The sequence below is a fragment of the Cricetulus griseus genome, chromosome X (genome assembly GCF_003668045.3).
Source record: "Cricetulus griseus strain 17A/GY chromosome X, alternate assembly CriGri-PICRH-1.0, whole genome shotgun sequence".
Lineage (NCBI taxonomy): Eukaryota > Metazoa > Chordata > Mammalia > Rodentia > Cricetidae > Cricetulus > Cricetulus griseus.
In genome coordinates this window covers 63536569-63562140 of record NC_048604.1, presented here as the reverse complement: position 1 = coordinate 63562140, position 25572 = coordinate 63536569, and the positions used below count along the sequence as shown (strand labels likewise).

Sequence of the window (25572 nt, the reverse complement as noted above, 5' to 3'; positions counted from 1 at the left end):
GATTACCTCACTCAGAATGGTTTTTTCTAGTTCCATTCATTTGCCTGCAAATTTCAGGATTCCATTGTTTTATTTTTCCTACTGAGTAGTACTCTATTGTGTAAATGTACTACATATTCTCTATCCATTCTTCAGTTGAGGGGCATCTAGGTTGCTTCCAGGCTCTGGCTATTACAAATAACAGATGTCCTTGTTGTATGAATGTGCTTCTTTTGGGTATATGCCTAAGAGTGGAATTGCTGTATCTTGTGGTAGACGGATTCCCATTTTCCTGAGGAATCACCAGACTGATCTCCAATGTGGCCAGCACCATTTGTTAAAGATGCTTTCTTTTTTCCACTGTATAACTTTAGCTTCTTTGTCAAAAATTAGGTGTTCATAGGTGTGTTTATTAATATCAGGGTCTTTAATTCGATTCCATTTGTGTACCTGTCAGTTTTGGTGTCTATACCAAGCTGTTTTCATGACTATCCCTCTATAGTACAGCTTGAAATCAGGGGTGCTGATGTCTCCAGAAGTTCCTTTATTGTACAGGTTTGTTTTGGCTGTTCTGGGTCTTTTATTTTTCCCTATAAAGTTGAGAATTTTTCTTTCAAGTTCAGTGATGAATTGTACTGGGATTTTGGTGGGGATAGCATTGAAATACAGATTGCTTTTGGTAAGATTGTCATTTTTACTTTGTTTATTTTGCCTATCCAAGAGCATGGGAGATCTTTCCATTTTCTGATATCTTCTTTAATTTCTTTCTTTAAAGACTTAAAGTTCTTGCAATACAGGTCTTTCACTTGTTTGGTTAGAGTTATTCCAAGATTTTTTTATTTTGTTTGTGGCAATTGTGAATGTCGATGCTGCTCTGATTTCTTTTTCAGCCCCTTTAATGTCTGTGTATAGTAGGGCTACTGGTTTTTTTTGAGTTAATCTTGTATCCTGCCACTTTGGTGAAGATATTTATCACCGTTGGAGTTCCCTGGTAGAGTTTTTTGGGTCACTTATGTAAACTAACCCATCATCTGCAAATAGTGAAAGTTTGACTTCTTCTTTTCCAATTTTTGTCCCCTTGATGTCCTTTTGTTCTCTTATTATTCTAGCTAGAACTTCAACACAATATTGAGGAGATATGGAGAGAGTGAACAACCTTGTCTTGCTCCTGATTTTAGAGGAATCGAGTTGAGTTTCTCTCCATTTAGTTTGATGTTGGCTGTTTGCTTGTTGTATATTGCCTGTATTGTGTTGAGGTATGTTCCTGTTATCCCTGATCTCTCCAGGACCTTTATCATGAATGGGTATTGGATTTTGTCAAAGGCTTTTTCAGCATCTAGTGAAATGATTATATGGTTTTTCTTTTTCAGTTTTTTTTATGTGGTGGATTACATTGACAGATTTTCCTATGTTGAACCATCCCTGTATCTCTGGGATGAAGCCTAGTTGTTCATGATGGATGATTTCTTGATGTGTTCTTGGATTCATTTTGCCAGTAATCTATATAGGATTTTTGCATCAATGTTCATGAAGAAGATTGGTCTGTAGTTCTCTTTCTTAATTGTGTCTTTGTGTGGTAATTGTAGCCTTGTAAAATGATTTGGGAAGTGACCCTTCTGCTTCTATTATGTGGAACATTTTGAGGAGTATTGGTATTAGCTCTTCCTTGAATTTCTGGTAGAATTCTGCACTGAAACCATCTGGCCCTAGGCTTTTTTGTTGGGAGACTTTTAATGACTGCTTCTATTTCATTAGGGGTTCTAGGTCTATTTAAATTGCTAATCTGGTCTTGATTTGAATTTTGGTAAGTGATATCTATCCAGAAAATGGTCCATTTCCTTTCCATTTTACAATTTTGTGGAGTCCACATTATGACCTGATGATTCTCTGAATTTCTTCAGTGTCCTTTGTTATGCCCCTTTTCATTTCTGATTTTGATAATTTGCATGCTCTCTCTCTGCCTTTTGGTTAGTTTGGATAAAGGTTTGTCTGTCTTGTTGATTTTCTTGAAGAATCAACTCTTTGTTTCATTGATTCTTTGTGTTGTTTTCTTTGTTTTCATTTTATTGATTCCAGTCCTCAATTTGATTATTTCCTGGCATCTACTCCTCCTGGGTGAGTTTGCTTCTTTTTGTTCTAGAGCTTTCAGGTGTGTGGTTAAGTCGCTCTTATGAGATTTCTACAGGTTCTTTATGTAAGCACTTAGTGCCATGAACTTTCCTCCCCTTCTCCACTCCTTTTATGCCTCCCTCCCTCCCTGTCCCCTCATGCTCCCAATTTACTCAGGAGATCTTGTCTCTTTCTCAGTTCTCTAAGCTGCCAACATGGGGACAGATATTACAGGTCAAGCCTAGCTTGGAGCCTCTCTCTTGTGCCTTTACCTCAGAGTAAGTTTTTCATCTTTCTTTACTTTAACCATGTTCTTCAGTGTACATTCACTGGAATCCACAATTAGTAAGAACTGGACCATTTTTGAAGTAATAGACATCAGACTCTTATTTTTTGAGTAAAAACTTACTTAATTTCAGATCACTTTCTTTTATTAAAATATTTTTCTTAGGGACCTCCTCTAAGAGAGACATACATGGTCCGCTGGAGAAGGAGAGAGGTTCAAGATCTGCTGAGCAAATTGGGAGCATGGGAAGAGAGGGGAGGGAGCTAGGAGAATGAGAAGGAGAGATGAAGAGGGATGTTGAGGACATGAGGGAGCAGAAAGTATGAGTCAGGGGAACAATACATGATAACAAGAATGGAGATATCATAATAGAGGGAGAGATTTTTGGTTTAGAGAGAAATCAGGCACTAGGGAAATGTCTGGAGATCTACAAAGATGACACCAGCTAACTATCTCGGCAAAGGAGGAGAGGCTACCTTAAATGCTCTCCCCTGATTATGAGATTGATAACTGACTTATATGCCTTCATCCAGCAGCTGGTGGAAGTAGAAGCAGAAAACCATAACTAATCACTGATCTGAACTGGGACCCAGATGCAGAGAAGGACCAGTGGAGAGCAAAAGGGTCCAGACCAGGCTGGCGAAACCCACAGAAACAGCAGACATGAACATTCGGGAACTCTTGATCCCCAGTCTAATAGCTGGAATACCAGCATGGGACTGATCCAGACCCCAGGAACATGGGTTTCTGTGAGGAAACCTCAGAAATCTATGGGACCTCCTATAGAAGCCCAGTATTTATCCCTAGCATAGGTGTGGACTTTGGGAGCCCATTCCATATAGAGGAATGCTCTCTGAGCCAAGACACACAGGGGTGGGCCTAGGACTATCTATCCCAAAGGATACGAAAGACTCTGATGACCCTCTATGGAAGGCCTCACCATCCAAGGGGAGCAGAAAAGATATGTGACAGATAAGGTTTTAGTTAGGGGGATAGGGGAGGACAGGTGGGAGAAGGGAACTGGGATTGTCATGTAAAACAATCCTGTTTCTAATTCAAATAAAAAAAGTTGGAAAAAATATTTTTCAAGTTATTTCTTTGTAAACACTGCTGTACTGTCTTTTGGTGATATTATTTCATAACTTCTGTTCATGCTATGAAAAAGAAGTACAAAATGTGATGTTTCTGGGATCATTAAGTCTTGATGAACATTAATGATAAATATATTGTGCCTCCTCTCTCATTTGAACTCCATTTCCTAAAGTGAATCTTCCATTTATTTTTGCCTGTTCTTGCTCCAGTCCCCAAATTGCTCTACTACCTTCAGTTATTTCACACACTTTTTCTTGGTACTAATTCTTTTTAAATTTTTTTAAAATTTATTCTTTGATAATTTCAAACTATATTTTGATCAAATTCTTTGCCCTCCTTCAATTCTTCTCATGTCCTCCCCTCCTCCTCTAGCTATCCAACTTTATGCTCTGTCTCCCCCCCAAACACACACACACACACACACACACACACAAACACACACACACACACACACACACACACACACACACACAGAGAGAGAGAGAGAGAGAGAGAGAGAGAGAGAGAGAGAGAGAGATTCCAATTTGTGTTGGCCAACTACTCATGAGCATGGTCCCTGCCCTAAATTGTGATTAATACACTCAGTACCACTTCATTCTCTGAAAATCAGAGACCTGATTTTCTCTAACCAAACTGCTATCAATGCCAAATAGCTTCTTAAACAAGATCAGGACTTTGTGTTCATTTTCTCCCCATGCTTGGGTTTTGTTTTGTTTGAGCATGTGCAGGTTGCCAGGCGGTTGTGATGCATGGCCTTAATCCTAGCACTTGGGAGGCAGAGGCAGGTGGATCTCTGTGAGTTTGTGACCAGCCTCGTCTACAAGAAATAGTTCCAGGACAGGTTCCAAAGTTACACAGAGAAACCCTGTCTTGGAAAACAAAACAAGACAAAAAAGAGCATGTTTAGGTCTTGTGCATGCTGTCACCCTTGATATTAATGCTAAATGGATCTTTTGGATCTTTTGCAGTCACAAATCTGATGCTATCAAATGGTGCTAGGAATTTTCAAGTTTCTTGATTTAGCACATAATACATTTTATATATTTACTAGTATATATTCACATTTTCTTATCTTTCATAGTTCACTAATACTGATGAACCAACCTGCTTCCATTTATGCTTAAAAGCTATTTTATATTAAAGACAAACTAGGCTCATTCCTCTTTAGAATTATTAAACTCATTTCTCAAGGATTTGACTATGCCTCACCCATAACAAATAATAGCAACCATGCCTTTATTTCAAAAAGTTGTTATAACCATCTTGCAAACCTTTCTTAGTTCCAAAAGGTTGTTATGGAAGCTCAAGTGGAAAGATATCCTGACAGTCAGAAACCAAGGAATACTACAAAGTCACACCATACAACAAACCTCACAGAAAAGATTACAAGGGAAAAAAACCTGAAGGTGGCTGCCTCTGCTTATGTGAGAAACAGTTGCAAACTGAACAGGATATAGGGTTTATAGAGAGTCTTTTGGGGAGGGGGAATGGAATGTTTCAGGGTGAAGCCTTCAAGGGTGGAGATTGGCGGGATTTCAAGTTCAGAGATTGGGCTTTTCTATAGGGTGAGGAGCTGAGTCCAGCAGCTAGGGCAGTTACAGGGTTCTATGGGTGGAACTTGGCAGTTGGAGGTCATTGGGGGAAGGTCCTGGGCCCTTGTATGGCTGCAGGAGCTTACTATATGACTGTCTGTTATTATGACCACTTTGTCACAATCACCATGTAATCATGTATTTGTTTCATGAGGACATTATGACTTACTTGATATGCTTATGTTCTGCTTCTATAACCCTACCTACTTTGCCTGCCAAATCTCCCATTTAGAAACCCCATATCCCTGAGCTATAAAAACCTCATCTTCTTCACATCCAATGCTGACCCTGCTTTGGGAGGAAGGCAGCCCATGTACACAAATAAAAATGGTTCCTTTAATTAATTGCTTGCTTTACTTAATTTGGCCATGATAACGATCAGGATTGCTCCAAGAATCTTGATGCTCCCATTCAACAGGAAGTAGTCTAATAATAATGCTGTCCCCTTTGCAACCCCTGGTTGTTTATTAATTATAAACAAAAAAGTGGAGATGTAGAATAAGAAGAGCCACTGAAAGAGCACCATGGCCCTGAAACAAGAGCCAAGAAAATACACCGGGCCTCTACCTGACTCAAGAATCGAAATCCAATCAATCCCTGAGCAAGAACAATAACCAAACCCAGAGAATGAAAATCAACCAATCCCAGAGCATGAAATCCAACCAATCCCTGGCACAAAATCAAACCAAACTCTGAGCTTGTCCCAAGCTCAGGAATTGTGATCCTATGAATCCCTACCCTGAAAAGCTCCACCCCTAAGAAACTATATAAATCCTATACCTGCTCATTTGGGGGGCTTCCCTTTTTCCACACTGGCAGAAGTAGCCACTCTCTTGGATTCCTCCCTCCCAGTAAATCGCTTGAGTTAAATTTGTTGTAATGATTTTCTTTTGCCAGGGCACAGTGGAACAGAGATGTGACAACCTTGCCAGAACAGAGCAGAACTGTACCGGCTATCCCCATAGCCTGGCAGAACTGCTACATTTCCACAGGGAAACTCCGTTAGTGGAGCTGTAACAACTTTTGCCAGAACAGAGCAGTGCTGTAATGGTTCTCACTGGAGCACAGTGGAGCAGGAGCAGAGCAGAAGTGTAACACTTTTGCTGGGGAAACTTTTCCTTGCTGCATCAAAGTTGTTAGATTCCAGGGGAAGAGAGCAGAGCAGAGCTGTAGCAACCTTGCTGGGAAAACCCTCCCCTGCTGTAGCAGAGTTGTTCCACTTGCATTGGGAGAACCTTTCCCAGAGCAAGGGATGTAACATTTTTTGGGGGAAACTGTCCCCTGCCGGAACAGAGCTGTAACACTTTTGTTGGGATACCTTCCCTTCACAGCTATAGATATTCTATAGGCAGAGTTTTCCTACCATGCGAGCTGCTTCCAAATTGCCACACAGAGGCTTATATTAATTATAAATGCTCAGACAATAGTTCAGCTTTTTTTGCTAACTAGCTTTTATATTTTAAGCTAATTCATTTTCCTTATTTACCTCTGCCATGTGGAAGTACCTTTATTAGCATGGCACGTTCATCTCCTGACCCTTTCGTATCTGGCTAGTGACTCCTCTTACTCCACCTTTCTTTCCCTCACAGTCCTCTGTCTTTGGCTGTCCTGCATATACTTCCTGCCTGGCTACCAACCTGTCAGCTTTTTATTAACCAATGAGAGTAATACATATTCATAGTATGCAGAAGGACTATTCCACAGCAGTAGTCTTTGGTTTGACTGCTATGATACCTTTCCCTTCCAGGCTACAGATATTCCTTGGCTTCCTACTGCCAGGATACATTTCTCTTCAGAGCTGTAACACTTGCACAATGTCCTTAACTACTCCTTCACATGCTGCTTACCTCTTCGTTAAAATCTATCAATGAATATCATAATAAACAAAATGTTCAGATTACTTCCTGTAGTGTATTCTTTTATCAATGAATATCTTTATTGTGGCAGTTACTACATATAGTAGGCTTTATTATATTATTATTATAATACAGTATTATTATGTTAATAGTATTTACTCAGTGCTGTTCTTTTTGTTGCACTGTCTCTTTCTCTAAGTTGTCAATTCCTTTGACACAGGGACTTTGTCTCATTTATTGTGTTTTTCAGTATCTGTCCTATACATAAGAAATGCTCACAGTGAGGAGAAACAGGGGGGAATAGAGAGAATGAAACAAAGCGAGAAAAGGAAATAAATAATCAGAAAAGTACCAGGAGTAAAGATGAAGTCATGAAGGAAAGAAGGCATACAGGATCCAAGTAAGAAAAATGAAAGCAGGAAAAAGATAAACAAATCCCTGAGAAGACTAAGTTTCTGTGGTGATTAAAAAATAAATACAAGAATGTGTTTTAGAATCATTAAAAAGTCATTTAAAAATACAAAGAAGAAATTTCATTATATTATCAGTAATTATCTAGATGCATAGAACTTTAAAGATTTCTTATACTGGAATATGACCATTGCTCTCTTTCTCTTTTATGATGTATTCTTTAGCATGTATGCTAAAGTTCCTAAAGTTTAAGTCTTCACTTGTTTGTCACTGAGCTTATAGAGCATAATTATACTCTTCAATTAAGATAGACTTTGTAAAAAGCAGTATTATACTTTCCTTGATGTGAGTAAACTGTAATTTAATGCAAAAGGTTCTGCCATGTTACATTTTCCAGAGCTTTTATTCATTTTTGCTTAGTAATTACAAATGGCTTACAAATAAACACTTGGGAAGATTTCCCAACTGTTCTGTATTTGCTTACAAGGCTGGAACTTCCATCACTGGGTCACATAAGTGGTTTTGAAAGATTGTGTACAGGTTCATTTTACAATGCATTTGAAGTTTGTAATCCTGCTTAAATACAGAAAAATAGGAAGGATTAACAAACTCCCGCTTGGAAACCAAGAGAAGACAGAGAGAAGGGCAATCAAGACAGAACCTACAAGAAACATGAAATCAATTGGTCAAAACGTGGAAGACTGTCAACAAAAATAATATGGTATGGGCCCTCAAGGCTTTCTGTTTATGCTAGAGGAAGCCTAAAATAATCTGTGGTTTTTGATGCTTGATTTAGTTTTCCACAAGCCTAATTAACACCAGATTAAGTTCACTGCCACTATAGTTTATCCCTGAGATTGACAAATACTTGGTGTTTATTTGCCTGCTCCTCAGAAAGACTGGCTGTAATAATATAACGACATATTTGATAACATTGAAAGCAATATAATAGTGTTCATGCAAAAAAATATAGGATATTATAATAATTTTAAAGAGCTAATTTCATAATGAACAAAAGGCCTCTAGAAACAACTTAATCATCTCATGTTCTATTTGGGTGTGTCCACTGGTTGGTTAGAAAATGCAATTAAGTTAAATCATTTTCTATTTTAAGATTGGTCTCATTTGCTTTAGTGAAACCGAATATGATGTCAGCTTCTTTGAATTCATAGCCAAGGGTCAAATCTCTGTGTTATGGAGAATGTATGGGAACATTTTCAGATATATGTGTTCAATGCAGTGCAATGGATAAATGCACTGTGAAATATCCTCCTTGCCAACATCTAGTCTTTTAATTTTCCATTTTCCAGGACCAGAAAATATTCTCTAATTCCACCTCTGAAGCTGTTGATATAGATTGCAATTCAAGGTCAAGTTGGAATTGTGCTACTTATTTGCTTTGCTTTGAATCTTTCATTTCTGTGTAAGACTTCACAGGGACACAATAAAACAGATGTTTGTTTATGTATATGGACAAATTGGAGGCCAGATTTTCTTCTTGCTCCCTGAATGCTCTCTTGACTTCAAAGAGAGCTTGATATGCAGAAATATGCAGGGGGTTAGAGCTACATAGGAAATCAGTATGAAATGACATAATTCTTCATTCACGGAATAAAGTATGACATTCACCAGGCATAAACTCTCAACTGCCACTCTTTATAGAGAGATGAAGGTTGAATATCACCATCTGAAATGAAATTGTTTAATGCAGTGGTTTATGTAAACATAGAGATGCTCAAGATTTTCTTTCTGCCTTTTCTTTGTCTAAACTTTCCAGTGGCTATGGCTTACCAACTACAAAAAGAGATAGAGTTGTTCCTTTTACTAATATCCCTTTACTAATATTTAGTGAGTCACCTTTATGCCTCAGATGTGTTTTATCTTATTCTGTAATATTATTTTTCCTTAGAAATATAAGAAAGAACATTCATATTTCTTTCTGTTAAGCCCCTGCAGAACAAATGTCTCAAAACACAGCAAGAGTTCTCTAAAATGATTTATTTCCTCCTGTTTTGTTAAAAGTAGAAATTAGAAAAGAAGGTTTTTTTTTAATGTGTCCACATTAGAAAGTGGGACAAAGAGATCCATGGAAGCCCTGAAGTTGGTCTTCCTGAATATGAAGTGAGATTAAAGTTTAATAGAGCACCATGATTATGCACATCTATGCAGTCTCAGTCAAGGTATGTTCTGGACCACCATTGCCCCATCACAGTCTGGGCTTCAGTCTCCTCCTGTTAAGTGTCCTGACAAGTTGTTAGAACTGTGAGAAATCTCTTTCAGGGAGACGAATTCCCCTGCCCTTTTCTTTCTCCCAGCATGAGATTCCTGGAGACATTCACATTTCTTTGAAGCCCATTATTTCAGCAGTCTGGGAGCCAGATCGAGAGATGCAAACACTTGCCTGGGGAAGCTGAAACTGGAGGGTCATGTTTGAGGACAGCCTATTTTTTCTGATGAGACCCTGTCTCAAACAGATGAGATTGGGTTCTTGGTCCAGCCTTTCCAAAATAAACTAAAAGAAAGTGGCTATTGTAAAATGTTTTTCATGAATGGTTACATGGAACTAAATGTGTTCTAACCTTGATCTCTACTTGCCTTCTATGTATATTTGTTTCAGACCCAGACATACTCCACCTCATGACTGAGGTATTAAAACAAAACTTGGTGAATCCTAAGTTAAGATATCTTCCCCCTTTTTTGAATGGTATATGTTGTGTAATCTACAGATGACTGTAGAGTCAATTATTAAAGACTTCCTGTTATTGTTTTGTTTAAAAAGAAGAAAAGAGAAATTGAGACAGACATATTGACTATAAGTTTATTATAAGGGCCGGTAGAATGGGTAGACTAAGAAGAGGAACAGGGGTAAATGGCTGACCGCTATGGCCGGTCGCCATAGAGAGACAGAGCGGGGAAACAGACGGGACAGCACACACAGAGAGAGAGAGAGAAACAGGGGGAGAGAGAGAGAGAGGGAGGGAGAGAGAGACAGAGAGAGAGAGCGTAAAGGGGCAGGGGCTTATCTTTTTAAAGGGGTCCTCTGCACCTGCGTGCAGACTTCTTTCCCATGGAACCTTGGGCTGACCAGGGTATTGCCTGAGTGGATTCCACCAGGTAACAGGGGCAGGCCAGCATAATGCCTGAACCTTTCACTTCCAAAAAAAGACTTCCAAAGTAAAAGATAATAGAAGCCTCAGTGTTTTGTTTAACCTCAAAGAGTTTCAAATTCCATTTGAGTTATGCTGCATAATCTTTGAATGATGTTGTTTAGATGAAAGGTTCAGGCATTTCTTCTCATAAAATATATTGACTGTAGATATGACTCAAAGGTTTAGAGTGTTACAGGTAACCCAAGTGATGACTGCCCAGACACATTTTATAGCCAATTGAAAGTCTTTATTTCAGCCAGCTGTGAGGATATCCAGGTATTGGGGGAACCTAGATGTGGCTTTGAATGTCCAGAACACAGGATTTATAGAGGCAGAAACCACATCCTGGCATCTTAGCAGTGCAGGGGAGGGGACATTACAGAAGCAAGCAGTTTAACAGATGAACTGTTATCTGTAAGTGGTTCAGAACAAAGGACATTTTAACAGAGTTAAGATAATTCTAAGCAAGTGGTTACCTTGAGGGGTTCTTGCACAGACCAAGAGTATAACAGAAGCTGAGATAAATGGCTAGCTGGAGGGCCCTTCCATATAAACAGTCAGTTTAACAGAACCTAAGAGAAGTTAGCTAGGACATCCTGACCTCAGGTTTCTAGAACAGAGTTTGGTAATTTCCCATGGAATTCTCCATCAAGGAGATCAAAATCTACTTAAACCTGAAATGGCCTCAGCCAGAATACAAGATTGAGGAATCTCTGCACTGTCTTACTCTGTCACAAGTAGACCTGTGTACAGTTTCCAGCACCGATGTCAGACAACTTATAACTGCCTGTAACTCTTGCTCCAGGGGATCCACTACACAAAATTTTTTGATATTTAACTTACAAAAAGTAAAGGAGACAGGCTTAAGTTTATAGTTCAACTAACATTCATGAGTGTACAAATATATGGTCTACCAAATGAAGACAAAAATGTTTCATTTATTGCACCTCAAAGACGAATATTTATGCTTCCTCCTACTTAATTCTCTTTGAATAACTATTATTCTAGTACCTATCACCATAGGTTCGTTTTCACAATGAATTTCATATACATAGAATAATATAGAACATTGTTTGGTAACATCTGAGTTCTCTTACTAATCATGATGTCAATGAAGTGAATCTATGTTATGGCATATATAATTAGTTAATTATTTTATTAACTGTTGTGATCATAGAATAAATCTTTTGTTAAAGAGTTTTTTAATCAAGCCGTCATTTCAGCTATCTCATGGAATTATAGAAAAATTGAGGTCTAGAATGTTTATCACGCTCTGCTTAGTCTACTATTTCAATACTCTTGTGATACAATTCAAACATTCTCTAGAAGGGATGTCTGATTTATGAATATGCCAGAGAGCCAACTCTTCCAATCCAAGGGAACAAAGTATTTTGAAAGCTGTTTCTGTTGTATAACGGCATTATTAAGAAGACAAGATAAGTAAGTATATTTCTTAAATGCTTATATCATCTGATTTTTATTCAATCGGATTCCTGATTCATTGAAATAATGTAGTGATTTATTAACTCTTTCTTGGCAGTATTTATCAAAAATACCACATAATGAAGTAAAAATATAATTTCATAATCTGCATTACTGGAAAGTATTATTTAGAGGAAAGTTCTATGAGCTGAAAATTCCAAGGAGAAAGTATTTTTCTCTTAGTGGTAAATTTTATTTTTTGTATTTCAAAAATAGAAGCATCTATAAGTAATGATTAGCATATTTGGGGGTAAACGTAAGAGAGAAGGGGACATTCCCAAAGCAAGAGCAGCTTTTCCACTTGGAGAAGGGAAGTAAAATTTGTAGATAAGTAAGATTATTTTAATGCAAAATACGTGGGCAGAGGTAAAGCTTGAAATGAAGAGAAAATATGCCCCCAAATTTGTTATCAGGTGTCTTCCGCAATAAAGATATTTCATTAATATGTAGAATGTGAGTACCTTAAACATGAACATTTTTGTTCATCTTCTATAGCTTCTATACCTTGAGTAGAGTTTCTAATATACAGGTATAAAGCCTTTTAAACTTTTAAACTTGCTTTTTATTTTACAATAGCACGTGTAACCTCTATGAACACATTTCAATTAAACACATGAAGAGACAGTGAAATTGATGGATAAAATGAGTAATTCTTTAATGATCATTAGAGGATTCTCTGTCAGTTTATTAGAAAGTTTTTGTTTAGTCCAAGGAAGTAGCTCAGCGCAGTTTAGTGCTTATTATACAAGCATGAAAACCTGAATTCAGATCTTCAAGTCAAGTGTATTGTAAGTTCAGCACTGGAGAAGCAGAGACAAAATGATCTCTGGGACTTGCCACTTAGTCTAGTCAACTGTCAGTTTCAGGTTTAGTGAGAGACTCTCTAAAAAATAAAATAGAGAAGTGATTGAGGAAGACGTCTGAGTCAACTTCCAACCTCTCTCTCTCTCTCTCTCTCTCTCTCTCTCTCTCTCTCTCACACACACACACACACACACACACACACACACATATCTGTACATACACATGCATATACCACATACATACAAAGTGAATAAATTAGGATGAAGGTCCTTGTAAAATATATGTGTGTCCCTTTTGAAAGGTTCAGGCATTATGCTGGCAGCACCCTGGTCAGCCCAGGGTTCCATGGGAACTAAGTCTGCACACAGGTGCAGAGGACCCCTTTAATCCCTGCTCATTTATGCTCTCTCTACACTCTCTACTCTTCTCCTCTTCTCTGTCTGCTTCTGCTTCTCCTCTCTCCCCATGGCAACTGGCCATGGCAGTCAGCCATTAACCCTGTTTCTCTTCTCTCTTCGTCTCCCTACTCTGCCAGGCCTATAATAAACTGGTTAATATGTCTCATCTTGTGTCTCATCTTGCGCCTTCCTCCTCTTCTTCTTTATCTTTAATTTAAACAAAAATTTTAACACCTTTAGGTTTTTAATTTGATTTAATTCTCAGATGTCTGATTTATGATTTCCATGGAATTACTAGTAATTATTTCCCTTATTCATTTCTTTCCTGTTAAAACCTCATAGTTGTAAACATAGTTTTAAAAAGTCATGTCTTTATTCATGAATTGAGCAAAGTACAGTGAGAATTCAGAAGAGAGTTGTTTTCCAGTCAATTGGGTTTGAATGTTCACATTTATTGTTCTTTATTTCTTATGTTCACAGTGTACTCGAAAATGTCACTTGTAAATATTGTATTTTCCAGATAAAGCTTGCCTTGAAAATTCTAAGTAAGCCACAGTTTCTGGACTTTGATGTTATGGAGATCATATCATTCCTTGTCGACATGTTCAACGACTTCTAGTAATAATTCTTAGCCTGTGTTTGGATAGAGCTTAATCTTTCAAAGTGACACCCTCCCTTCCTTCAAACCACTGAAATGCCTGAAGTATTCCCTTCCCTCAAACAATTGGGTTAGGGTTAGGGTTAGGGTTAGGGTTAGGGTTAGGGTTAGGGTTAGGGTTAGGGTTAGGGATAGGGATAGGGATAGGGATAGGGATAGGGATAGGGATAGGGATAGGGATAGGGATAGGGATAGGGATAGGGATAGGGATAGGGATAGGGTTTGTATAGTAATTTTTCCTTACTATACAAATATGAATCAGATTAACTTTACAAACAAAAACGTCTGACCAGCCCATACTTCTGGTTCAGGGAAATAGTGCTTACTGTCAGCACTTACAGATCAGCTCTGAGGAAGAACTCAACACAGAATGCATCACTGTAGTTGGAGCAAGTATGGTCACAAAAGGTAACAGAGAACATTTCAGGGGTTTGTAAGACATTTTTCTGGGAGAAATAACTTAAGGTCCCATGTCCCAAGAGAAGTACCTAAGTATCTGAGTCTATATCCCTAACAATTTAGTCTCTCTCACAAGGCTGTAATACTAAAATGCTCAATTTCCTTAGTCACACTGAGGACCGAACCGCACTCCAGAATATGAACCCTGGAGAGGTAGACAATATTCAAACCACATCATTTAGTACAATATATAGCCAATATATCTCTTAAAATGTCTATGTTTGGGTTCCTTTCTTTATATATAGGTTTCCTGGTAACAAGATTAACCTGTGTGCCAAAAATAAGATTGTAATATATGTATCTGCTCCTTTAGGGTATTTTCTTAGGTCATTATACAAACAAATCTTTTACAACTGAGAGACACCATGTGACAGCTTCTTCATGACATTTATGTATCAACAATTTTGCTACATGCCATCTAATATCACATCAGATGGTAGACCTTTAAAATATCAAGTCATTTTATTTTTTCTACAAATTAAATCCTATAACCATTATTATATTCTCAATTATGGTTTTTAAAAAATGTAGACTAAAATATTGTTCAAAATTTCAATAATTTTGAAAGTGCATTTCAGTTAAGGGCTCGTTAATTTTATGACTGTTGATAGCACAAAATATTTTAGTATAAATTATAAAAAGAGATTAACAGGAAGCTGTAAAACATTAAGAATTTTAGACACAACATGTAGCAGTGAGGAAATATTAGATTACAAGAATCCCAACTCCAACATATGCAAAATATAAGAGTTTACTGATTTACATATTTGGGAAGTGTGTAAAGCACGCTATCGTTGAGGTTTAATGCTATATTTAAAGAGCTGTGTTCTATCCTTTATTTCAATGTGGGTAACACCTTTTATCACTTACCACACTATATAGTTCTGAGGTACATGTTTGGATTTCTATTGGTGTGAGATCCCATTTATTGAATGGGGTAATGTTATTGCAATTAGCCTAGATTCCTGTGGATTCAGTGCTATCACTGAGAATGGAGACAATCACATCTAAATCTTCTGGCAATCAACCAATGGAGGAAGAATGAGTCATATTAGAAAGACAGTAAATTTTTATTACAGAAAGTCTGTTCAGTTTTCATTAGCTCACCAATTTCCTTTTGTTGCAATTCCCATTGTTGTTAGAAGACATTTTCTTTGATAGATATAAGGAAGTAGAAGATAAGCAGGCTTACAAAGAAAGTTGTGTCTGTTGGGGGAACTTTTGGATGGACTCTGTTTAAATTCTGTCAGTGCAAAAGAAAACAATCCTCATCATAAACTTCAAAACACTGTATGACGTACATAATACAATAACCGCAGTCCACCAACACATGAGTAAAACATGCTGCCTGTTCTATCACATGTCCAAACTACATAACACAGTGATAAGAGCAAAACTCCCTGGGAAGTTAAGGGCATTATGAATCTGACAACAGGATGTGAAGGGCATCTGGAATAAAGATATAGTTTTGAACAATTTAACACTTAACCCAGCACTGATCATGACTATCACTACTCCCCAGTTAGAGTGAATATCACCAAATAGAAAGTCTAAAGGATCAGGTAAAACTACTTCATCAGATGAAATGTCTTCATATCAAAACAATGATCCAAAGGCAAATTAGTAGGTAAAACTTCCTTGTTGCGTAAACAATAGTATGATGAAGGGAGTTAGCAAATAACTCACATATGATTAGATGTTTACGCATATGTCATAACAATTCATAGCCAATTTGCTTCTATACTGCTATTTACATATTGATGTAGACAGAAAATTGTGCAAAGAAATTGTACTTACTCTCCTACTTCCATGAAACAACTTTAGTAATAGAACAAACTTTGTTTTAAGTATGTGCTCTTTTCATTTCATTGTAACCTTGTGTTTAATTTCTTCTCTTTATTTTTCTGTAGCAGTTATACATTTCACAAAATGAAATGAAATACTAATTTTAAACAGACAATATAACTTATTTATGAAAAAAGAAAAAGGTCAATTTTTCATTTTTCTTTCATAAAGCCTTCTTGTTACATTTAAATTATTTAATATTACCTATTAATATATAATTTATTAGAGTGCAGAATTTAGAAGAGCAAAGCAAAACTGCATTGTAATATATTAGGAATAGAAGAAGTTTTTGAGTATTATTTCATCAGTTATCTTTATTTTGAAAAAGAGCAGCTGAAGAATATGGAAGTAAAGTGATTGCACTAGGAAACTGTAAGTAGTTTTCATGGACTCATCAAATACCTTTGCAACTTTTCTTGAAGGAATCCCTTGCTTGTTAAAAAGGTATATGCATATTATTAACTTGGCAATGTTTTTTTTTTTTGGAATTACAACCCCTCCAACATACAGATATAATACACACACACACACACACACACACACACACACACACACACACACACACACTCATGAGCACATACACAACTTTAACTATCCCAAATGTAAACAAATCTCTTTAAAATTCTCCACATTAAATAAACATAAGTGTTAACCTGGAACGTGTCATTCTCTTGTCAGAAGTCTGACTGCATCACTCACAGATACCCTCTCTGAAGGGTTTACAGTCTATTGTTCAGGCAGAATTCTGGCTTAACTTTTCTCACTTCATCAAGAATCAATATCCATGAAAATTTTGTGTATAAACTTTGTTAGTTTGTGTGTGGCAAGATCAAAGACAAATATTTAATTAGTGACTTTCAGGAGCTTAAGATCACATAAAATATGAAAGTAACCCAGGAGCAATCACTCAGTAATAAGTGAGTAGATACTAAGAAACATTTCAATTGGATTTCCCATGTGTCACCAGGTCCCAGAACAAGAGATGAACAGAGTATAGAAGATCTAAGGAAAGTTGTTGTTCCTTACTTTTTAAAGCTATGAATTATTCAGGGCCTACCAAAGACTCAAGAGTTTCTCATTATCTACAGTAGAACATTTGACTCTCCTGAAAATCTTATGAGTCGAGTGCTATTATTTGATATTTAGTCATGACAGAATTAAATAAAGCATAAATAATTAGATAGCTAAAGAACATACAAGCAGAAAGTGGCAGGGTAATGAATAGATGCCAATGTCATATAACTTCAAAACGAATGTCTAAACATAATCTATTGCTATTTTAATTCAAAAGAAAAATAATGCAAGCCTGATAGACATATTACACAGTGAAAAGTCCAGTTTATCACTTTTTAAATTTGTGGGACAAAAAATGGTAGAAATTAAATTACAAATGAGAAGTCCATAATTTAATATTTTTGTATTTTTATAATTGTAAAATCTCATCATTATTTAGAGTACTTTTTAAAATTTCTTAATATATTTTATTTTGTTCTAATTTTCAACACATTTGAATTGTATATTGGGGTTCAATGTAATATTTTTTTGTAATTTTTTATTAATTCAAATTTGGAACAAGCTTGCTTCACATGTCAATCTCTCCTCCATCTCCCTCTCCTCCCCCCAACCATCCCCCCAACCTCCCACCTGCCCTCAGCCCCATCCACCCTCCACTCCCCAGGCTGGATAGGGCCCTCGACGTGGGCTCCCCAAAGTCCACCACATCATCTTGGGCTGGGCCCAGACCCTCTCAATGTAATATTTTTACACATGGGTAATTCACACATTGTTCACATCTATTACAATACTTTTCACTTCAAAATATGTCATATTTCACTGACAACGTGCTAGATCCAACAACTGCTAAAGTATTTCATTTGTATGAATTCACAAGTCCTTTCAAGTAGATGACACAAACAATGGTCCTTTATAATTGCCTTCTTTTGCTTAGCATTTGTTTTAGACTATCTATCACACTATGCAATTCATCTTGAACTCAATTTATTGTTTATTGTAGTCTGAACATGCATTCACAATCCTCCTACACCACATTTCAAATGGTCGGGATTGCAGATTATATTATCATAAATAAAGCATAATGTTTTCAAGGTTCATTTACACTGTAACAAGTGTTTATTAATTAATTTCTAGTTTTTTATTGAATAACATTCCATTATAAGTAGATACCATGTTTTATTGACCCATTCTTCAATTTAATATTCACATAGGCTCTTTCCATTTCTAACTACTATAACTAATACTACTCAGATAAGTATATGTTTTCACTTTTATGTACGTTTACAGGAAGGGAATTGATAGATCGTATGAGAACTCTATTTAACATTGTAGGAACTACAAAACTTTTATCAAAGTCTCTAGGTTTGATTTCATATTTAATTACACTGGTGATTCTAGAGGTTAAATTCTTTATTTAAAAATGTAATTAGAGTGGCTTTAATGATTTTTGACATATGTAGAAATTTCTTAGTTCTTCCTAGAAGATTCCATACTTTCACTTTGGAGCCATAAAATTATTGCATAGAGAACAGATAGGAATCTATTCAGAGTTTGTATAGTATAGTGCTGCTTACTACATTTTTGTAAAGAATCATTTGTACAGTGGAAAAATTTCACAGTCATTTTAGAGCTTCTAAAATGTTCTTCTAAATGGATTTACAGGACAGTTTACCCTTGTATTGTTGATATTTTGACAGGAACCAGAAGAAAGGCAGCTCTTGAGAATTTTCCAATGTGATTCTAAAACTGAACTGACGGAAATCCCATTTCAAAGACTGTTTTCCTGACACTTCCTAACAAATTTTAGTCTCTAGAGGCAAGTCTCCTTTTGATTAGCTGAATGTAAGCAATTAGTTTTATGAATGGTATTGCCAACAATTCTCTCCCCACCTAGCTACTTCCTAAGAAATAACATGAACAAGCAAGAAACAAGGCTGATGCCATTGTGCAGACAATGCTCATTGCCACATGCCTGTTGCTGCTGCTGCCTCTGCCATTGTAAGTTCAGGTTGGAGTAATTTTTATGCACCATTCTTTGTTTGCTGTTTCTGTCATTGAATGCTTACAAGAGAAATTCTGAAGTCTATAAATTTACACTTGAGTATCTGTTGTGTTTGTTCCTCTAATAAAAAAAAAAAAACAAGTACCACTCCTGTTCTTTTTACCATGTCTCTCAGAGTGCTTACCGTTTGCCTATTGGGGACTTTGTAATGCACACTGATTGATTTCTCTTTAATATTTTAAAATAATTTTAATTTTGGAGACTTGCAATACCTATTCTTTGATTTCAAAAGTGAATTAACTTTGAGTAACTAGATTCTAATAATCTTAAAATATGAAATGTGTTATTAAAATTATCTAGATTTAGGAGACAGGGTTCTATTCTCCAGAATTATTTGCACAGAAAGACACACCAGAAATTTAGATTCATATGAAACTACATTTCAACACAAGTTTACATTTACCAGTTATTTCTTTTAGGGCCCAAATCATCATGCTGATCTCTCAGATAAATACCACAATACTATCTTCCAAGCCATGGTATCTCAGTCATTGAGGAAATTAAGCAAGACCATGCTTGAAAATTATGCACTGTAATGGAGGAGCTATTTAGTTGAACAGTGACTTATAAAGCAAAAATAAAACACTTCTTCACTTTGTACCATAGCAGGATAATAAAAATGACCATGCGAGCTGAAACTATGAAGGCACTTAAAAAAATCAAAACAAATGTGATCATGACTATAAAGTTTTGTCAAAACATTTAAAATGTTTTCTGTAAGAAATTACTAGCACAATGGAAATATTATTTAATTATAATCTTATTTTTAAAATATTGAGAAATTAAAAATATTTATTTGTAAATGTGTATTATGAGTAGTCTAAACAGTGTTTTCTTTTGAGTCACATGACCAATATTGGAAGGCACACAATTTCTGTGTCTTGGCAAAATGTCAAGTTCATTTCCATGTGTGAGTTAGCTTCTAAATTTTATAAATTTAATTTCTGTGTCATGAAATATTGGCAAGAGTTGCATTTATGTGACTTTTTGCCAACTTTTTTTTTCTGGGCTGCCTTTAATTCTGTTAGCAGTCTCCTTTTCCATTTGTGTTAATTTACCTCTTGTTTTAGAGTCTCCTTAAGATTGATAATACACAGATATATTGGCTGTAGCTCCATTTTCATTTGATTTTACATGCAATTCTTTTTTAACTGTTGTAAAAATATTACAATAATTAGCATGAAGTTAAGAAAGATTCAACACAACTACCTCCTTCTGACATTGCATGAATTCATGGATAAATATGCAGCAATTAACTGATATCTGAGTTTGAAAAGTAATGTGACAGGTTCTTGGTTCCAATGAAGACATGATATTTTATTACTTAATGAATTGTGGATAGAAGTGTTAGCAGTAGAGTTGGTAGTACATGCAATCATTTAGAGTTGTGAGAAATGAACTGTAAAATACATTGTTGGAGTACTAGAGTTATTAATTTAACCATTATAAGGGAACTCATATGCACTGGAAACACATAGGATGATGTCTGAATTTAAAACATCATATTCTTAAGCTAATTGAAATAGAAGATTATTAAGACATCTTTTTAAATTAGTTATTGGGAATTTCATATGAAATGTTTTGATCATATTCACCCCCTCATCAACCTTTCCCAGTTTTACCCCCATTTCCTACACACCCAACGTTGGATCCATTGTTAAGCCCCTCAAGATCACTTTCACCTGTCTGAATATTCCTGGATGTGTGGCTCCAGTGTGGCCACTGGAGCATGATTGATTTTACAGGGGCTACACTCATAGAAAACTATATCTTCATTTTCAGCAGCTAACAGCTGTCTATAATTCTATGGTGAGATGTGGGATGGTGTGCCCAAATCCCTTCTCCATGCTGGAATTCTGTCCGATTTGACTTGCACAGATTTTGTGCATGCATTTGCTACCACTGTCAGTTCATGGGTGCAGCTTCTCTGCTGTGTTCTGAAGATAGTCTTTCCTTACAACCATCATTGCTTCTGGATCTTGTCATTTTTCTGCCTGCTTTTCTACAATGATTCCTGATGCTTGCCCAGGGGACCTTGTGGCATGTAAGTTCTCTTTAGGGCTAAGAATTCTTCAGCCTCTTATTCACTGCACCTTGGCCAGTTGTGGGTCTGTGTGTTAATCACAATCTAATCCAAAAAGAAGCTTTTCAGATATAGGTTGAGAAATGTATTGATTTGTGCATATAATGATAAGTCATTAGAATTCAGTTTAATAACACTCTGTCCACTTAGCAAAATCATAGTGGCAGTTTCTCCACTAGGGCCTATTACTGGTCTAGCTATATATTCTTGGCCTAATAATGGTTCTGCATGTTGGTTTTATTTTGTGGAGAGGGACTTAAATCCAATTAGAAAGTGATTGGTTACTTCCCTGACATTTGTGCTACTATTGCATTAAAGGGCGTACTTTGCCATGGTAGTTGTTATTATATCTTACAGGGTTCAGCAGTAGGTATGATTGCTTTTGTCCTCTGGCAGAACCATTGCACTTTCCTACAATAAGAAAGCTATCAAATTGGGATGAAGCTTCCAGATTAGTAACAGCTTGATTCTCTATGTTCTTTGACTCAAGTATTTGATGTCTTCAGCAATAGTCTTTATCATAAAATTCTGGAGGACAACCAAGAACAATAGTAATAGCTTGTAATGTTTATGAGTTTATGGAATTCTAATGACCATCAACTCTAAAAGGCATGCCCTAGATGTTTTATTTGATATTTAATTCCATTCCATTGATCGCTATGTATTCTTTTATGCCAATACCATGCTGTGTGTAGAACTATAGCTCTGTATTTTTTTAAATTTCCATGAAGAATCATTTTGGAATTTTGATGGAGAATACATTGTACAAGGAGATAACTTTCAATATGATGTCCATTTTCTCAATATTGATCATATTGAGAAATGCATGATCATGGGAGAACTTTCCATTTTCTGGTGACTTCTTCTGTTTCTTTTTTCAGTGTTTTAAAGTGTTTAGCATATAAGTCTTTCATTTACTTGGCTACATGGCTAAAGTTATCCTAAAATACTTTTAAAAATATATGTGTATCTACATAGATTAGGGATCTTTTATAGTAGTAGGTTTCCATTTGGATTTTTCAAAGAGCACTAGTGTTGGTTATCCTTCCTCATATACCTTCCTCTGCTCTGCTCACCCATCTCCCATTCCATTTAAACCATTTGCTCTGTTATTACACATTCCCACTTCTTCCACCTGCATTCCTTCCATCCTCCACTCCTTTGACAGCCCAACTCCCATGTCCCCTACCTGGTTTCCTGACTTCTAAGGGTGCTCCATTTAAAGATACAGATCTGACATTTCAATACTAGCATCCACATACAAGAGAGAACATGTTTTTCTGAGTTATCACATCTAGAATTATATCCAATTCTATCCATTCAACAGCTAAATAATATTCCATTATACAATATATAAAATTTTCAATATCTATTCATCAGTTGGTGGCCATTTCCATTTTGGGGATACTGTGAATAGAATATCAGTAACATGAATGGACAAATACTGATGCACTAAGATAGATAATCCTTTAGTTATATGCCCAGTAGTGTTATAGCTGGATTAGAATTATTTCTCAGTTCTTCAAAAATTATTATATCATGAGTGTAGTTCTTCTCCCTCAAATTCCTCTGGTGTCCCTTCCACTCATGCTCAAATTCATGCCCCCTCATTCTTAAATTATAATATACAATTATCTTTATAATCACAAACTGCTGATATCATTTCCTGTTGTTCATTTATGATTGACTGACTTTTAGGGGATTTATCGCAGAAGACTGACCCTCCCTGTCTCACCAACCATTAATTGTATGTAGCTCTTCATGTCAGCTGGTTATTGTTACTGGGAGCATCTTGTTTAGTCAACAATATTATTGATATTTTCTGGGTGTAACTTTATGTATAGATAACATTATCTTTAAGCAAATGTGGTATTCAGGGTCTTCGGAATTAATAATATTCCTTTATCATGTGTGCTGTGTTCCTTGAGCCTCAGATACCAATGTTGTATTGTAGCTATATTATATGTAACTGGGCATTCGACAGTCAATTGTTGTCTGCATTTTGAGCGGTTGTAATTTTCTGTAATGGTCTTCTGCTTCAGAAAGAAATTCCGTTGGTGGGAGGTGAGAGTACACTTATTTGTGAATATAAGGAAAAGGATTTGGAGTACAATTAAAACTTATGCTAATTACACTAATTTAGTGAAGTGGAAGTAGTGTGTCTCTTCTAAAATTCATTGCTTCACCAGGCACAGGTCATGGGTTAGGTTTACAATACCAGGTGTGAATTCCCTCCTATTGAGCAGGCTTTAAATCCAATTAGACAGATGTATTGCACAAGCAGAGCTATCTTGCCATGTTGGCCACTGTTGGCTTTAGAGTTCAGTGGGGCTATTGAGCCCTATTCTCCCTTGGAAGCTTGCATAGCACCTTTGTGTAGTGGGTGCCCATGACCTTGGGTTATCTGGCCAGATAGAGGCTTTGCTTCTTGTCTGCTGCTATGACCTCTTAAAAGGAGAGGGCAGGGCAGTTGCTCGATGTCTCCTGTAATGGTCTGCTTTTTCTATTCACCCCCAGGCAGAACAGAAGACTGTGGTAGCTATCTACCTTGTTATACAATGGAAAAAAGAAAGCATCTTTAACAAATGGTGCTGGTCACATTGGAAATAAGTATGGCGATTCCTCAGGAAAATGGGAATCCATCTACCACAAGATTCAGCAATTTCACTCTTAGGCATGTACCCAAAAGAAACACATTCATACAACAAGGACATCTGTTCAATGATGTTCATTTCAGCATTATTTGTAATAGCCAGAGCCTGGAAGCAATCTAGATGCCCCTCAACTGAAGGATGGATAAAGAATATGTGGTGCATTTACACAATAGAGTACTACTCAGCAGGAAAAATAAAACAATGGAATCCTGAAATTCGTAGGCAAAGGATGGAACTAGAAAAAACCATTCTGAGCAAGGCAATCCAGTCACAAAAACACAAACATTGTATGTACTCACTCATATGTGGATTTTAGACATAGAGGAACTGATTACCAGCCTGCAATCCACACTGCCAGAGAAGCTAGTAAACAAGGAGGACCCTAAGAGAAACATACATGGTCCCCTGGAGAAGGGGAAAGGGACACGATCTCCTGAGCAAATTTGGAATGTAGAGGGAGGGGAGAGGGAACTAGGCAAATGAGAAGGGAAGAAGAACAGGGGTGAGGAGAACATGATGGGGTAGGGAGGTTGATTTGGGGGAAGAACAGAAGAGAGCAAGATAAGAGATACTATAATAGAGAGAGAGATAGGTTTAAAGAGAATTCAGGCACTAGGGAAATGTCTGGAGAGCTACAAAGATGACACCAACTAACAATCTAAGCAACAGAAGAGAGGCTACCTTAAATGCTCTCCCCTGATAATGAGATTGATGACTAACTTATATGCCATCATATAGTCTTCAACAACCAGCTGCTGGAAGCAGAATCCGACACTCACAGCTAAACCTTGAACTGAACTGGAATCCAGTTGCTGAGGAGGACTGATGAGCAAAGGGGTCCATACCAGGCTGGTGAAACCCACAGAAACAGCTGACCTGAACAAGGGAGAGCTCTTGGTCCCCAGACTGAAAGCTGGGAAACCAGCATGGGACTGATCCAGACCCCCTGAATGGGGGTGTCAGTGGGGAGACTTTGGAAATCTGTGGGGCCCCTTTTAGTGGATTAGTACTTACCCCTAGCATAGGAATAGACTTTGGGAACCCATCCCACATGGAGGGATACTCCATGAGCCTAGACACAAGGGGGTTGGCCTAGGCCCTATCCCAAAGTATATGACAGACTATAAAGACCCCCTACAGAAGGCCTCACCATTCCTGGGGAGCATAAATGATATGGGATAGGTAGGGTGTTAGTTGGGGTGTTAGGGGAGGACGGGAGGGAGAGGGAACTCCGATTGACATGTAAAATAATCTTTCTAATTCAAATAAAAAATTAATAAAAATGTTTGTTTCATGTCCAAAAGGAACTCAGGATAAATGACTAATTGTATTGCCTATCAGCATACTAACATATCAGCTGGCCTCCAGGCTCACTCAGAATCTGTGGTTCCTCTCAGCTCTTCTTATGTCTCCCCTCACCTAAAATTCTCCAACTCATGTGCTTCTCTTCCCCCAACTTCTCTGTCCTATATAACCCTGCCAATTTAGCCATCTGTCCTCTTGGTCCTTTCTCTCTTTTCCCCCTTTCTTATGGCTCGCTTGGCTCCTGGATATCTCTCTTGGCCTTCTCCACTCTGTGTTCTCTCTCTTCCTCTCTCCCTCTCTCCTCTCATGACTCAGTCCTGTCTACTGCCCATGT

At 37.0% G+C, this 25572-nt stretch overlaps 1 long non-coding RNA gene across 8 annotated transcripts; it reads left to right on the top strand.

Moving 5' to 3' along the window:
• The first annotated feature begins 2009 nt into the window (after positions 1–2009).
• Positions 2010–23840, top strand: LOC103159188. Of its 8 annotated transcripts, none has more exons than XR_003488399.2 (7): positions 2010–2366; positions 7165–7314; positions 7913–8046; positions 11801–11914; positions 13679–13776; positions 18832–19132; positions 23797–23840. It is a non-coding gene; the product is annotated as an uncharacterized LOC103159188 (long non-coding RNA). The 8 variants fall into 8 exon arrangements; XR_003488400.2 differs by lacking the exon at positions 2010–2366 and adding an exon at positions 3358–4890; XR_004771444.1 differs by lacking the exon at positions 2010–2366 and having other exon boundaries at positions 5801–7314; positions 11804–11914.
• The last annotated feature ends 1732 nt before the right edge of the window (positions 23841–25572 follow it).